Raw genomic sequence first — 16,018 nt, forward strand, 5'->3', positions numbered from 1 at the left:
CTTTCTCTACTTCGCAAACTCCTTTGCTAATTCCATTCTGTACGCAACCAGGATGCCAAATTTCAGAAGAGCTGCAATATTACTTTGTCGTCGGAACCGGCAAAGGCAGGTTGTGCCTTTTTTCTCTCCAAGGGAACTGTGAAGATCTGAGAAGAACAAAGGGAAACTATAATATGAAAAACAACCGTAGAGAAATGAAATACTCTTCCAGTGGAAGATTGCAATAGAGAGGAAGTGTTCCCGCATCACCTGTTAAAGATAAGATAAAGATACTTTATTTAATGTGAAATATGCGCTTAGCTTAAGGCCATCCCCTTTTTTTTCCGTTTCGCGTCGTGCGACCGACCCAATTTTGGGCATTTTCCAAAGAAAAAAAAAGGTTAACGAGGTTTTTAAGCCATTTTTATGTCGCACAGGAGTTTTGGTGGTTGATCGTTTTTCCCACGCTTTCTTAATTTTGCCACAACATCCGCCAACGTTTCCGCCATATTGATTTTGGGTTCACGTCTTGTTGTTTTCCTGGCTCCACAGCTATGTTGCCGCGGTACAAGGCCTCCGATTCCGAGAATGCTTATAATTTTTTTTGTTTTAGGTTTTTTTTTTCAATCCGACCGACCGACCCAATATCAGGAAACGCATTCGACGGTAAACAAAAAAAAAAAAAAAAAGGGGGGGATGGCCTAATCAGTTAGTTAACATCTAATCCACGATCCTAATATATTCTAAAAAGTAGAAGATTGAAAAATGTATACAATAAAAGCTAAGGACTTAAAGTAAAAGCGATAAGAGTGACAAAAACGACAAGCAGTTAGTTATTGATAATTTGTGCCCACTTTAGTTCTAATGTCGTTCGCTAACTCGTTGGAAGCCTGTAGGGGACATGCGAGATAATCCCAGGTGGAGAAAAAAACTGTAAATGTGAAATAACAAACTAGAAATGCGAGATAGAAAATGCGAGATAAAAAACTGGAAAATGCGAGATAAAGAAATTTAAAGGTTTTCTTTAAATCTTGAACCTCCAATAGAAATTTGAAAACGGGGAATGTCGAAATCTCCGGTATAAAGATTTAATAGCAGTTTACATGTGCAATAAACAGATCATCAGCAGCAAACCTTCCAATGCGTAGTTCTTGACTTAAGACATAAAAACTCACGCTTTAACCCACTGCCGCTTTTAAGACTGTGCAATAGTGCAACCGGTAAGCAAGATGGAGAAATAACTTTGCAGTCGGCTTGCCTCACCTGTCGACTTTTCCCCGGCTTATTTGCTGCCTTAGATCCCGTTTTAGGGTAGTAAAAGTGAAAAGCTTAAAGATAAATTTGTCGTCGAAAAAAAACTTGTTATTTAGGTTAAAACAAAAATTCAGTGGAAACTGACATTTCACTGATTTGTGATGTGATCGCAATTATTTATCTTTTGCGGCAGCGTTCTCTGTTTTGCGATGCTGATCACGACTCATGGGCAGTTTGATAGGTAGAGAAGATTGCTGAATCGGCAGTCAATGCATTTCGGGGAACATCGCGGCGACGTCGAGGAAAAAGAGAATTTTCCCCTCGGCTTTGCCGCCATAGAGCATTTTAGTTCAAACCCTGGGAATTTTCTTCTTCAACTTGGTCTTGAATTGGGCTGGACAGTGGGCAAATAACTAAAACAACTCGTGTCAACAGTATCTCAACGGATAGCTTCTAATTGTGTTTACGGTAGTAGAGAACAGTTCAAAGGTGAACCTGTTTTCACAACCAGACTGCAAACACGTCCTTCCTTTAAACAAATGATGCATTCCCTTAGTTCTGTTCTTCTCCAAGCACCTTGAGGATGATGGAATTGATAGTAAGACTAGGGCATCGCGGTTTAACTCGACCTATTCCCTACTCTTTGTTAGATGACAAGTCACTAATCACCACCTGTCGCTTTTCAGTGACTAGTCAAAATACTGCGTTCGTGATTTTGCGGACCATCACGAGGCGCACTTTTCTCAGTCTAAAACTTGCCCTCATGTGTCGGGAAACGAGTGCCTCACAAGGCATTTTGCTCATCCCTTTCCTCACGTGAGTGGTGGAATTCATTAAAACTTGATTACAGACGAAAACATATGGTAATACAAGAGGATAGTCAGATCCGTTTCTAATATAAAATTTGCAATTATGAAATTTTATGCCCGCTGGGCGATTGGATATTTACTACGGGGTCACGGAAAGCCTTGCATGGCAAGCTGTTTGCTTGACTCCAAAAAGAAGTGAAGTCCTGCCTGACGAAGTGGAATTACACTAACTTCAGTTGTACAGTCATCTTTACCTCATAACTCTTGTCTATCATAAAATACAAATTTGTTGGCTAGATCGACCACGATCTGGCACCTTTAGCCTACTGCTATCTCAAATCTCATTTTTAAGGAGCTCATATTAAGGGTGCGTTCGATTGACTGAATTCCGGAATACTGAATACATGGAATGGAGATTAGAAATCCTTCGTTTTTACGTAGATTCACATTAAAATTGTCAAATACTTGCTAAAATGCTATTTTAAACATATCTTTATTATCCTCGTTGCTTCAAAACGCCAAACAAATCGTTTTAAATCATCTCTCTACGTATTCTTATTCCGGAATAGGGTCAATCGAACGCACCCTAAATAAGCCTTCTGGTTTCTTTATGAGCTTCCTCGCCACTAAATTTCCTTAAAAAGTAGGTACAAAATTTTTAAAAATATGTATATAAATACAAGTAAAATAAAAATGAAATTAAATTAAAGTATGTATTGTTATTGATATTAAATATTGAGAATTGTGGCAAAATGAACTGAACTGAACCAGCTTTGCTTTGTGAAGTTGGCACTCGCTGAAAAAAAAGGTTCCCAGTTGGGGTTAGCAAACAAACATGGTAGCTTTTCTAAAAAAAGGATTTTAAGCTAAAACATTTCATTTGTACGAAGGTTATAATTTTCATGAAATTTGACGTCTTGACAGATGGCCGCGTGCTGGATTTTACTGTGAGAAAAATAAAACACACCATCGGATACAACGTTTGTTTCACTTGAATCATTTGGACAACTTATAAGCGATATTTGACACTCGTTACGATACATTTACGGAATTTTGTCCACTCTTGGTTTGTAAAACAAATATATATATTTGTATATTTTTTTAAATACGAAAAATAAACTCTGGCACCCTAAATTTATTGCGTACCTCAAGCTGCAACAATCAGAATAAATGCAATGGGTCGTCTACGTAACATACACGACCGCTTGAAATGTGGATGATGATTTTTGTACCAAGTAGGGAGAAAAAAATAGAAAATGAAGAGATAATCGTCCCTTAATGGGAAACAACATTTCTTAGATTCACCGCAAATTTGATTACATATTACAGATTCAAGCTTTTCTTATTTTATGCACCAGAAGAGTCCACTGAAAAATACTTTTTACTGAATCTGGATTGACAAAAACCATAACGTTTTTCGTGCATGCTTGGTATGGGCAGTTTATATATATTGCGCTCATTTTAAAATCAAACAAAGGAAGATTTACCGAGTTTATGAGATTAAACTGATAACTTGATTACCCTTGTCAATCTATCGCATTCGCCTAAAAGCATCAACGAAAAGTACATATCAATATGGTCATTAACATAATTTTTCTATTTTAATAGCCATTTTATGCCACTAAGGGCGTGCAACTCAAACCGTAACCGATTCAATACTTGACGTGTCCTCACTAGGGCATCAGAGGAAACCATTTTCATGTATTTTTCAATTTGTATGTAACAGCTTTAAAATTCAAGTTGTCGATCTTTTCAAATCTGTATTTTTTTGCTTTAATAAATTTAATTGAAAATGTTTTCAATTACCGTTTCACTCTCAGCCTCTTGTTGATCTCAGTTTCGTGTAAAGAAGCCGGATGATTTTTGTTCTGAAACCGTATCGTTGTGACGTCACACCCGCTGTGGAACGGCCAAAAAGTTCTGTTTTTGTTTAATTTTGTTCTTCTTTGTTACGAGTCTCGACGAAGTACATTGTTTTTGAAATCTCTTGACAGTTCAAATTGATAACAGCAGAGGTGTAACACTTTTCGGTCAGAGCAACTGAAAAAATTTAGCCAGCACTCCATCATTCGAACTGAGACTCTTATTAGTTATTGTCAGTCGAAAGAAAGTCAGAATATTTGAGTATCATCTTCTCCTCACCTGACGTTAGCTCTCTTTATGACTTGATTACCACAAATCCGTGGGCACTGAAATCTCTGGGAATACATGAACTTCGGATTTTTTTCCTTTTTGGAAAATGAAGAGGAAATTTCTCAATCTTGTTGGTTTCATTTCTATATTTGCCTGGGAGAGTTGTGGTGTAGATGAAAGCAAAGCGTTTTTCAACACAGTTAGACGTGGACATATGATTATAAAATGCGAGGAAAAGGTAAGTAAATACAGTAATAATCATAAAATTGACAATTCTATGTAAATGAAACCAGTATTGTAATTGATCAACTTGAAGATTCACTTTCAATATGGGAGCAGTGTCAACCGTACATTTAAGTCCGAGACAATTCTTACCGCATAGCTTTACATCTATTATCTTGCAATCTTTTTTAACATGATTCCTTCGCTGAAGTATGGACAGCAACCAGCAGCAAAAGTGAGTAGAAAGCAAAATATATTAACTGTAATTACCGTATTTCTTTTTCACTTTTGCGCTAACATCTGGAAAAATGTTTTTCTCTTTGCTTTAATCTTCACACAACCAAAGAGAATGAACTATAAACATAATGGACCCTGATCTCTTGGTGTTATTCTGACCACCCATCTCTGTTTTCATCATGAACACAAAAGTAGAGGGAGTGATTAGAGCATTCAGATATGCTACTAGCAAAAATTGGCGCCTCTTTATCATATTAACTCGCAATTAAGCTACAATTCGAAACAAATCTCCCCGGAAAAAGAATGCACGGCACTGACCGAAACTTCGTAGGTATAAGAGAAAAATCGTTTTTTATAAATAAGTGAACGTGCAGCTATTCAACTGACAGTGCTGAAAGCTTTTGGCCTGCGAGACAATGATGAATATAACGCTAATACTACGATCCACCTTCTCTATTAAACTGGGAAAGTATATTATAATGTTTTAAGAGAGGAAGAAGCAAATTTATATAAATGTAAAAGTTCATCCCTTGAAATTATTTCCTTATGGATTAGGCGTTAGGATATCATTTAAGCCCATGAATTGGTCAAGTTATTGTTAAATATTATCCGTTTTTGATATGAACATGTCACTACCTACACTTGGTCCTAACTATAAACTGATGCTTCCCAAAATTATGATTGCCTTTACAAAAGGGGGATTTGCCCAAAAGGTTATATTTGCCGGAAAAATGCTGGCTAAAAGTATTTCAATTCCTAAACGTTAACCTCGAGCCGGTGTCTTAAAAGGAAGAATATCAGCGAGAAAAGAAGCATTTATGATATAATGATATAGCTCCGTAATGGCTATTCAATTCAAACAACCAAGAAAAATAATAAAAATCTGCGACCTGAACACGTTTCCGACCAAACCTTATTCCAAATTCATTATCACACTGATAATATTGTGCTTCCATCGGCGATATCATTCAATATTGTTTTCAGTTTCTACTGAGGCGAAGTAATAGCGTTGTGTGTGGTGTCTTTTAGACGTTAACTTGAAAATGAGAGGTTTTCATCTACAATTCCTAAAACAACATTTAATGAAACCTAGACGGATTCTGATTTCAACTGAAATCGATTTTTGAGACAAAACGGATGCGAAATACTTTTGTTTGTTTTGATGAACCCTGCGAAACTCAATGGAAACGATTCTATTTAAATTTGACACTCAGTTGTACACACATGTCCAATATACATGAACTGAGTCGGGTCGTCAATTGCTGTTGACGGCCCGACTCACCGGATGTGGGGTCGTGAAGTTTAAAAAGGAAGTAAGATTTACTGCCGGAAGTCGGACTGCCGGAGGTAGATTCAAATATCTCGACGGATCTCGACGGATCGTGACGATCCGATCAGGTCGTGACGACCCGTCAGTTGAAAAGTCGACCCGACTTTTGGAAGTGTCAGGTGGTGAGAGAAAGAAAAACTTCGATGAACAAAGGAGGCTGTGCTGCTCAAAAATGTTGTATGCTTCGCTCTCAAAGAGTAGCGACTAAAATATCGATATACGCGTAGAAAATTATAAACATCGACCAGAACAGCATTCACAAAATGTTGGGAATATGTGTCCGTGATACCCTGACAACATGCTGTTCAGAAACAGCAATAATGACTGACTGTAATAGCGCAGGGGCACCCAACGCCAAATATCTGTTCGGAAGACGATTTGAGATCTAGAATTTTCGGAACATTTGTTTTATAAATTTCTTGCTTGCCTGCCTCTCCTAGGATTTTAGAACATCTAAAAAATGGTAAATTGCCCATTTTTAACGGATTTTTACCCTAAAAAGCTCTTCTAGAATTTTCGGGAGCCTTTTTTCTGGCAGAAATTTTCGAAAAGGTAAGTTTTGATCCCTATAATTTTCGGTTCACTAGACTTTCATCTAGGAAATCCGAACAGATAAAATATTTTTAGGGGATAAAAATATGCCTATATCTACCGTCTAAATACCAAAATACGTTTAACAATGCTATGTTTAAGTGGTTTTGAACTATATTCTCGTTGGGTGCCCCTGATAGCGCTCCGAAATGTTGAATGCTTCGTTCTTAAACCGTTGCGAAATGGCCGTACGCTTCCTCAAAACATATAGTGACTAAAATATCGATATACGCACAGAAAATTATAAACATCGACGACAACAGCAAGCACAAATGTTTCGAATGTGTCCTTAATACCCTGACAACATGCTGTTCAGAAACAGAAATAATGACTGACTGTAATAGCGCTCCGAAATGTTGAATGCCTCCTTCTTAAAGCGTAGCCATGGAAGTGTCAGGTGGTGAGAGAACGAAAAACTTCGATGAACAAAGGAGGCTGTGCTGCTCAAAAATGTTGTATGCTTTGTTCTCAAAGAGTAGCGACTAAAATATGGATATACGCATAGAAAACTATAAAAATCGACCAGAATAGCATTCACAAATGTTGCGAATGTGTCCTTAATACCTTATACCATGTTGTTCAGAAACAGCAATAATGATTGACTGTAATAGCGCTCCGAAATGTTGAATGCTTCGTTCTTAAAGCGTCGCGAAATCGCCGTACACTTCCTCAAAACATATAGTGACTAAAATATCGATATACGCATAGAAAACTATAAAAATCGACAAGAATAGCATTCACAAATGTTGCGAATGTGTCCTTAATATCCTTATACCATGTTGTTCAGAAACAGCAATAATGACTGACTGTAATAGCGCTTCGAAATGTTGAATGCTTCGTTCTTAATTAAAGCGTCGCGAAATCGCCGTACACTTCCTCTAAACATCCAAGTGTAGCAAAGTGTAGCAACGCAAAGTGTTACCATCAAAACAGTTACTGATGAAATGATATATGAAATGGATCATATATCAACTGCGGATATGAAATCAAGTGAAGCTATCCTGAGCTATGATCCTCGCAGTTATGAACGCAATTTTTCAGGCTTCTTTACGCAATTGCAAAAATATGCCTATATCTACCGTTTAAATATACTAAAATACGTTTAACAATGCTATGTTTAAGTGGTTTTGAGCTATATTCTCGTTGGGTGCCCCTGATTTCATATATCATTTCATCATTGATTCATTCCTCACGGGAACATAATGGAACCCACAAATGACCAGCTCCCAACGTCAGTGGCTTCATACCTCAGTGGGTTAGAGCATCGCACCGGTATCGCGAGGTCACGGGTTCAAACCCCGTTAAAGTCCTCAATTTTCAGGCTTCTTTACGCAATTGCAAAAATTGCGTTCATAACTGTGAGGATCATAGCTTAACAGTGAAAACAGTTACTGTTTATTAAAGAACGACAACTCCTATGATACTGCAACGAGAAACGGTGGCTGCTAACACGGAAACAAAAATGCTGGGCAAATTCTTTCCCAAAAACTACATCCTTAATTCACACAGAAGCAATGATATTTGCAAAATCATTACTTCCTATCTAAGAACAAAGTGACGATTATAGCAGCATTTTTAGCTGCTTTCAGCTTAACAAAGTCACCAGCACCAACACCGTATCCTAATGACTTGCGGTTCTATCTTTAATTTGGAAAGTAAGACTTAAAATTCTACTACCTTACTCTATCATGTACGAATTCTAAGAGTTACGTTGAAAAAACCCCTTCCACACCAGCACTCATTAAAACACATACGCTCAAAAAATGTACAAACAACGGCCCGCATTTTCCACCCCACGTCCGGCGTCAAGAAATTGTGCATTCACGTTGCAGAAAATCCACAAGTAAACCGTAAACCAGCACTATTGCTGAAAAACAGACAAAAGCAAATAAAGAACTTCATAACTATTGCCCACTATTAATCACCTAAACGCGTCGAAGTCGTTAACAGATTTAATCTCTTCATGAAAAACGGAATGCTGATCTGTTGGAAGAACGCAGCATAACAATTCATTTCATGAGTTTTACGTCCTTTAAATCAGTTGATTATACAAAATCGCGCGCTCTCATTGGCTCGCTATCTCGGATTATCAGCCGATAATCACCTCGACGGACAAAATGGCTGCCAGTAGTCGTTTTGCCACAGTAAGTGAAGATGATTTCGCGTTGAAATGTTTTTTTTTACTCTTTTTTGAAATAATCACCTGTGTATTTATACTAAAACAATTATTCGCCTCAGGCTCAGTGATTATTGGTGAATATTCACTTCGACATCGTCTCGGTGAATATTCACCGATAATCACTTCGCCTTCGGCGAATAATTGTTAAATACCCCAAACGGCAACCTCGCGTTGTCGCTGCATGCTTCACGGTCACACTTTTCATAAAAACTCCCAATAAAGTATATATTTTCTGGAAGCTTAGGAATTGTAGATTCCGATTATTAGTTGATTTAAGGCAAGAAATAAAAACCTTTCCTAAAATAGCCCTCATTTTCAAAAGTATATAGTTTCACAAATTGAGTTCGTTTCCGGTCAGAATTTAACCGGAAACTACGTTTTCTTCACACCTTGATCTAAGAAACCGTGTCAGGGAATTTTGATTAATTGTTTGGGTTTTTTTTTTTTTTTCGCTGTTAAACTTTCAGTTTTTATAAGACACGCCGTAGCTTTTCTTAAATACTCATTACTTTCGAAGGAGGCAACAAATAAAAACTGCCCGACACGGGTTTTTTGCCACATTATCGGGCAACATTCTTACCAAATTTCAGCGAAAAAGGATGAAAACTCGCTGTAAACGTGCGCCTCATTCGATGTAATTTGCATTTGAGTGTTGAGAAATAGTCATCTGTGGACAGCTTCTAATTAGAGAATTTATTGATAGAGTCGTTTTTCCTTTCTGACTTTGTCTAGAAGAAACCTTTTTTCGCAAACTTTTTGTTATTAAAAAAACTCTATGAGGTGTACCTGGAAATATCAAAAACTAAAATAGCAAAATTATCAATTTTGGGGTATACCGATACCTATACAACATCACTCTCACGGGACCAAACACAATAACAAACCTACAACATAGTTTTGCCAAATTCGTTTCCTGCCACAATTGTAAGCTCACAGCCGCCGTACTTTTTACTATCCTGTGTCTTTAAAATGTTTAATTTGTGTTTCACCTCAGAGGCTAGCGCTTCAATATCACTCGACGATCGCAAACGAGTAACAAATATGAATAACGACAGTAACGAAACAACTGTCTCCCGGTGGATTGACATCACCACCTCAAATAACAGCTCGTCGCGAAGTAAACGGGTCGTCACGACCCGTCAACATTTTCAGCCGGCCTCAAAGACTCCAGTATCTTCACAAATACACGATTTTTTGTAAGTCTCTCACCACCTGACATTTCCAACAGTCGGGTCGACTTTTTCAAATGACGGCCCGTCACGAACTAGACGGGTCGTCATGACCCGTCAACATTTTCAGCCGGCCTCACCGCCTCCAGTGTCTTCACAAATACACGTTTTTTTCTAAGTCTCTCACCACCTGACATTTCCAAAAGTCGGGTCGACTTTTCATATGACGGCCCGTCACGAACTAGACGGGTCGTCACGACCCGTCAACATTTTCAGCCGGCCTGACCGCCTCCAGTGTCTTCACAAATACACGTTTTTTTCTAAGTCTCTCACCACCTGACATTTCCAAAAGTCGGGTCGACTTTTCATATGACGGCCCGTCACGAACTAGACGGGTCGTCACGACCCGTCAACATTTTCAGCCGGCCTCAAAGACTCCAGTGTCTTCACAAATATACGTTTTTTTCTAAGTCTCTCACCACCTGACATTTCCAAAAGTCGGGTCGACTTTTCATATGACGGCACGTCACGAACTAGACGGGTCGTCACGACCCGTCAACATTTTCAGCCGGCCTGACCGCCTCCAGTGTCTTCACAAATACACGATTTTTTTCAAAGTCCCCCACCACCTGACATTTCCAAAAGTCGGGTCGACTTTTCACATGACGGCTCGTCATGGACTAGACGGGTCGTCACGAACCGTCACCATTTTCAGAAAGTTCCTCGCACCTTCTTTCAAATAGCAACTTCCTGTTACTTTACTTCTGCAAACACCAAGACCCGACTTCCGCTTGACGGGTCGTCCTCACCAAAAAGTCGACCCGACTCAGTTCGTGTTTATTGGACAACCCTCTGGAAGCGAGATGCCCAAAATGTTCCCCGTCTATTGAAATATAAAATAGTTGTGAAAGGAATTGATAGCCCTCAATGTACATGCAGGAAAAGAAGGACTAAGGAGATCTACTTCTGAAAACTTCAGTATCAATTTAATTGTCCGCATCGATGCAGCCCTCAGTATTTTTGCCTATTTAGCTGAAAAGTGGTTTTATCTTTTTTGCTTCGAGCAGTCTTTCGCCGAAAGATCTGACCGACAGTTTCGCCTCTTTATTTCTCTCTTGTTTTAGACCTTCTGGCGGAAAAATAGTGAATTTGGCAGCAACGCAAACAAATGTAATAGCTTTTTTGTAGAGATTATTATAGAGCTCGTACGCCAGGACGAAACCTTCGTGGAAACGATTTATAGAAGTAAACTTTTGTCAGTAAGAACACTAATATGAACTGGGTAGGCATAAAGTTCATATACCAGTGTCCTTAACAAAACTTAGGAAGCAGACAGAACCAGCAAAAAGTGTCCTAAAGTTTAAAAATTTCGTCGACTTTAAGTGAGACACCATCATTGAGGGGCGTGTGAGGTTAAACATGAAACAATCTGCTAACAAACGAAAATTGAAGTGAATTCGATCCCACGCGCGGAAAAGCCTTTGTATAGCGGCTCAAAGTAGACAACTAGTTGTCTGTTTACAATTTGTAGTTGGATTGAATCTTTTTGTAACACATGGATTTGAGACTGTAGCATATTAATCCACGCTGCGTCCTATTGCCTCCTGCATCTATTCTAATCAGTCTCATCGAGAGAAAATAAAGGAGGCTACCTCCTTTATTTTCTCGTGGTCTCATATGATCTCAGCTTTTGGTGGTAGTGCACTTTAAGTGCACTACTCACTATGTCACTGGTTTTATGAGTATAAGTAACAGAGTAAGTCCCTTTGCAGTACGCACGTGCATAAATCATGAAAATAATCAGGCTTGTTGGAAGCTAGCCTGTTCGAGGCTCCCAGATAGTTGAGAAAATGAAACCAAAAAAATGCAAATGAAAATGCAAAAAACGAGTGGAGGCTTGGGTCGACCCAAGCCCCCCACTCGTTTTTGAACGCCGCACGCAGTTGTTTTCTGGGAGCCTGGAACAGGCTACTTGGAAGCGTGTTTGAATTTCAACAAATTAGCCCCAAAATCCGCTCCTATTTCCAAAACGGTCAACCTCAAGAATTGGACAATTTGTGTTGAATTCGCCCATTTCTTGTCAAACTTTACAACACTTGAAAAGAAAAAAAAAGAACTAACAAAAACCCGGTGTCTTGCAATTGCCGTCATTTTGTCACAGATCTGTCCTTTGTCTCGTGAGTTTGTTAGTAACACGCAAGATAACTTGATTACAGGCAGCAAAAAGTACAATAGCAAATTTGAACGTAGCAAAAATATCTCGAATATTTTTTCGCTGATGGTAACTTTTTATATTCGAGGTACAAATTTTATGATGCCTTGATGTCGCAAATTTTGCTGCTGATGGTAATGGTTTTTTATTTTGGATCATGGCACTTCGTAAAAACTTCCTTCTGTTCTTCCTAAAAACTGTATATTGATATTTATTTACTTTTGCGTCAATATTTGTGTTGCATAAACCAGGCTAACAAAATCTGTACCTTGCTCAATTCCCGTTTTTGAGTGTTAGAATATAATTTTTGGTCCTATTAGTGTTTCTTAGTGAGCAAGTCGTCTATTTTGAGGTTTCTCATCCAGATACTAACCCCACCGGGCAGTTGTTAACTTAGTGAACTTTTGTCGTGGAAAGCTGTCAGACGCTCAGAGTACTTGCCAAATTCTCTGCAAAAAAGAAATTGAACGGAACTTCATGTCAGCCTTGACGCCAATTTTTCTGGATTGCCTTTTATTTTCTTCAGTCTTTATATATTACTGACCACATATCTGGGCCAGTCATTTCTGTTAATAAAATGAGATAAAATATCGTAAAATTTGACTCTGGCTCAAAAAGACGAACAACTTGGAGGTTTCGGGTGCTCCTGTAACGTTCTTCAGCAAAATGTAAATTGCGGCGGTCTCCCTGGTGTTATATATATATATATATATATATATATATATATATATATACCAAGTTTATAGTGTGGTGTGAAGGTGAAGAGCGCTCAATACCATTACAAGTAGAGCGAAAACAAAGTAAAGACACAAGGCAAAGATCAGCTGTTGCTACTCTGAGTTTCACGCCGGTTGGCGATCTTCAGGCAACCGGCGTGAAACTCAGAGTAGCAACAGCTGATCTTTGCCTTGTGTCTTTACTTTACTTTACTTTATATATATATATAGACATATATATATATATATATATATATATATATAAGAATTTTAAAATACAGAGAGGCTACGTAAGCAATGCGTGCCTACTTTTTATGTCTTGTCCGCGTGCCAATAATTTGTTGCTCCAATTTTGTCATCCTCCCGAGCTGATACCAGCCGTACAAACTTTTCAGCCTGTATTAAAAGACAATTTTTACAATCCTCAGTAGTGCTGTCTCCATTGGGATCCTCAATTTTTCAGGGAGTAAATCACCTAAGTTTTGGTAAGCACATGCGCATACGAATCCTTCGACACCGCAAGTGAATTTTTTTTCCTTTTCACAGAAGTCAAACAATAGTGGATTACTTCTTCCTTACAATTGTATCAATGAGTGTGAGGAGGTAGAGTGGTTCATTCATACTTGATTTCCTGCATCAAAGATAGTTACTCTATCCAAAAAGGATACTCGAATAGTGCGCCATATTGAGACTGCGTTGCAAGTGAGCTCGCAAGTGATGGATCACGCGTTCACGTTAACAATTGTAATTACATAGCTGATTTTTGAAAAATGTGCATTTTCTTTAAAACAATTAATTTCTTCCTTTGTCACCTCGACAAAACGGCTTGCGGCCATTTTGAAAAACCGCTTATGTGATGATCGCGTAACAATCACCTCAACGGCAGCCAATCATCGCAGAGAATTTCGATAATCATCTATGTAATTATTCTAAAAAGAGATACCACTGACCTATTACATTTGGCGTAGGCCGCAGCATTTTTTCCCACAGCTCTCACAACGGCTAACCCTAAAACATAAACATATCATCGCCCGCATTTAACACGCGCTCCTAATTGCCATCTTAGCAAACAATCAAGGGAATTCAACGAGCAAATTAAGCCAAAAGCCTTTGAGACCCGTTTCTAGGCTCTTTGTAACGTACAAAGACTGTCCAAAAACATATTTTTATCACCTAGAAGAATTTGATCTGTTCGAATATCTTAGCTGAAAATTGAAGTGTCCTAAAAGTTTAGGGAATGAAAGCTTCATTTCAGAAATTGCCAGCTAAACGTTACCTTCCAAGAACTTTCCAGCAAACCATTTGCTTATCAGAAACTGCTAGGTGACCTTTTTAAGTAACAAAAATTGCAATTCCCTGGTTGCGAATCTTTTAAGTGACGTTTTATTAAAGAAATCTGTAGCTGCTTGGCAACGGAGAACCGAAATTCGTAAGGCCGGTTACCACGGTACGATTTGTCAGCCAGTTTTGCCGGGCCGATAAATCGTACCATGAAAACTATGTAAAATGTGTAATTTTTCCTCCAAAGATCTTCCCGTTGTCCTTTTAGTATCCGCCATTTTGAACACTTTACCCACTCGCATGCCTGTTGATTGACATGGGGGTTTCTCTCGGAGTGTCGGCTCGACTTCAAAAAATCTGTTGCGTTGCCACATATTCTTTTAATCGGACCGATTTTCATTTCCATGAATCGGGCATTCATCGGCTGTCAAAATACACGCAAGATTTAGGCACCCGTTCCAGAGATTATGGGAGTGCCGAGCACATCTCTGGAGGTGTGCACACCACTCGAGCTCCAAATATTCATTACTGTGCCACAATTTTGGAAAGCCGTGCCAATTTTGTGCGCATTGTGGTCAGTCTTGTCTATAGATGCTTTCTGCCCGATCGGGGCGAGGTGCGCTCCAGGTGATTCAGACCCTAGGGCTGCAACTGAAGTAAGCCTCATTTGCAGGGCCAGTTTAAAAAAGGTGAATAGAGCTATCCACCAGAAAAATCATCATCCTGCGTGTTTACGAGAATTTAACTACTATTGGTCATAGCTCGTTAGCCCTTTTGTCTACTGCAGATGTCTGTATATTGCTCTTCCTGGATAAAATTGCTCAGTTGTTAATTTTTCATTATTTTGTCTGTGTGTGTCTTGGTTTGTCTGTTTGATCTCCCTGAGCTAAACATGTAATATTTAACTATTCTTCTACGAGAGCACACTGGATATGAAGTGATAGATGACGCTCCGAGTTGGTTATAATCATTTTATATCCAACAAGCCCGAGTAATCGTTTTACTAAAAAGTCCAGGATCAAAACTCTTCCACTGAAGCATCGATTTCTGCCTCTTTTAACTGACTGCCTGCCCTTTTGAACTCTGACGTTATTTCAGGTACTAGCCAACATCCCTCATGATCACTAGCCTTCTTTCTCTCGGATTAATAACATTGAATTCTAAAAGCGCTTTTTCATGCAACTGCTACAATTTATCACGATTCCACTGCAGAATGGTGAAGGTGAACCGTGCAGACAAGGATGTGAGTTTTTTCATATAGCTGTGAATTCCGGTAAGTTAGCATTTGTTTGCCAAACTGGGGTTTGCTTAAATTGCTGGCCTCGGTTGTTCAAAGGGTGGATAACACCATCCACCGGTCGGATAAATTGCTATTCAACGGATAAACACTTGCAAAACCAATTGAGTTATCCAATGGATAATGATTTATCCACTGGATAGCCCTATCCACCCTTCGAACAACTGGGGACTGGTGTGTAGGGGCGAAGTGGGTAAGGGGCTTAGTACGGACAATGGGAACTACTATGTCTGCATATGGTGGCTCAATTGGTTGAGCATCGGGTCTCTGTGCGGAAGGTCGTGAGTTCGGCTACGGTCTCACCAACACTCGGGGTCTTTTTTTTCTTTTTATATGTATCTTGATATTCAAGTGTAACGTGAACTTATGTTATGTGACTGTTAAAAATTTAATAAAATATAACAATGAAAACATTAAGGGTCTTAAAATAACTGAAGGCAATGACACCTGCAAAGGTTTAAACTTTTAACTCTTCTCGGATGAAGACTAAACCGTAGGCTCCGTCAAATATCTTCCATGTTCATAAGTTCCCCGTGGGGCGTCAAAGAACCCACACACTTCTCGAGAAGAGTATATGGGATGACGTTCCCGGTGCTGTGGCTTTCCTTT

The sequence above is a fragment of the Montipora foliosa genome, chromosome 6 (genome assembly GCF_036669935.1).
Source record: "Montipora foliosa isolate CH-2021 chromosome 6, ASM3666993v2, whole genome shotgun sequence".
NCBI lineage: Eukaryota > Metazoa > Cnidaria > Anthozoa > Scleractinia > Acroporidae > Montipora > Montipora foliosa.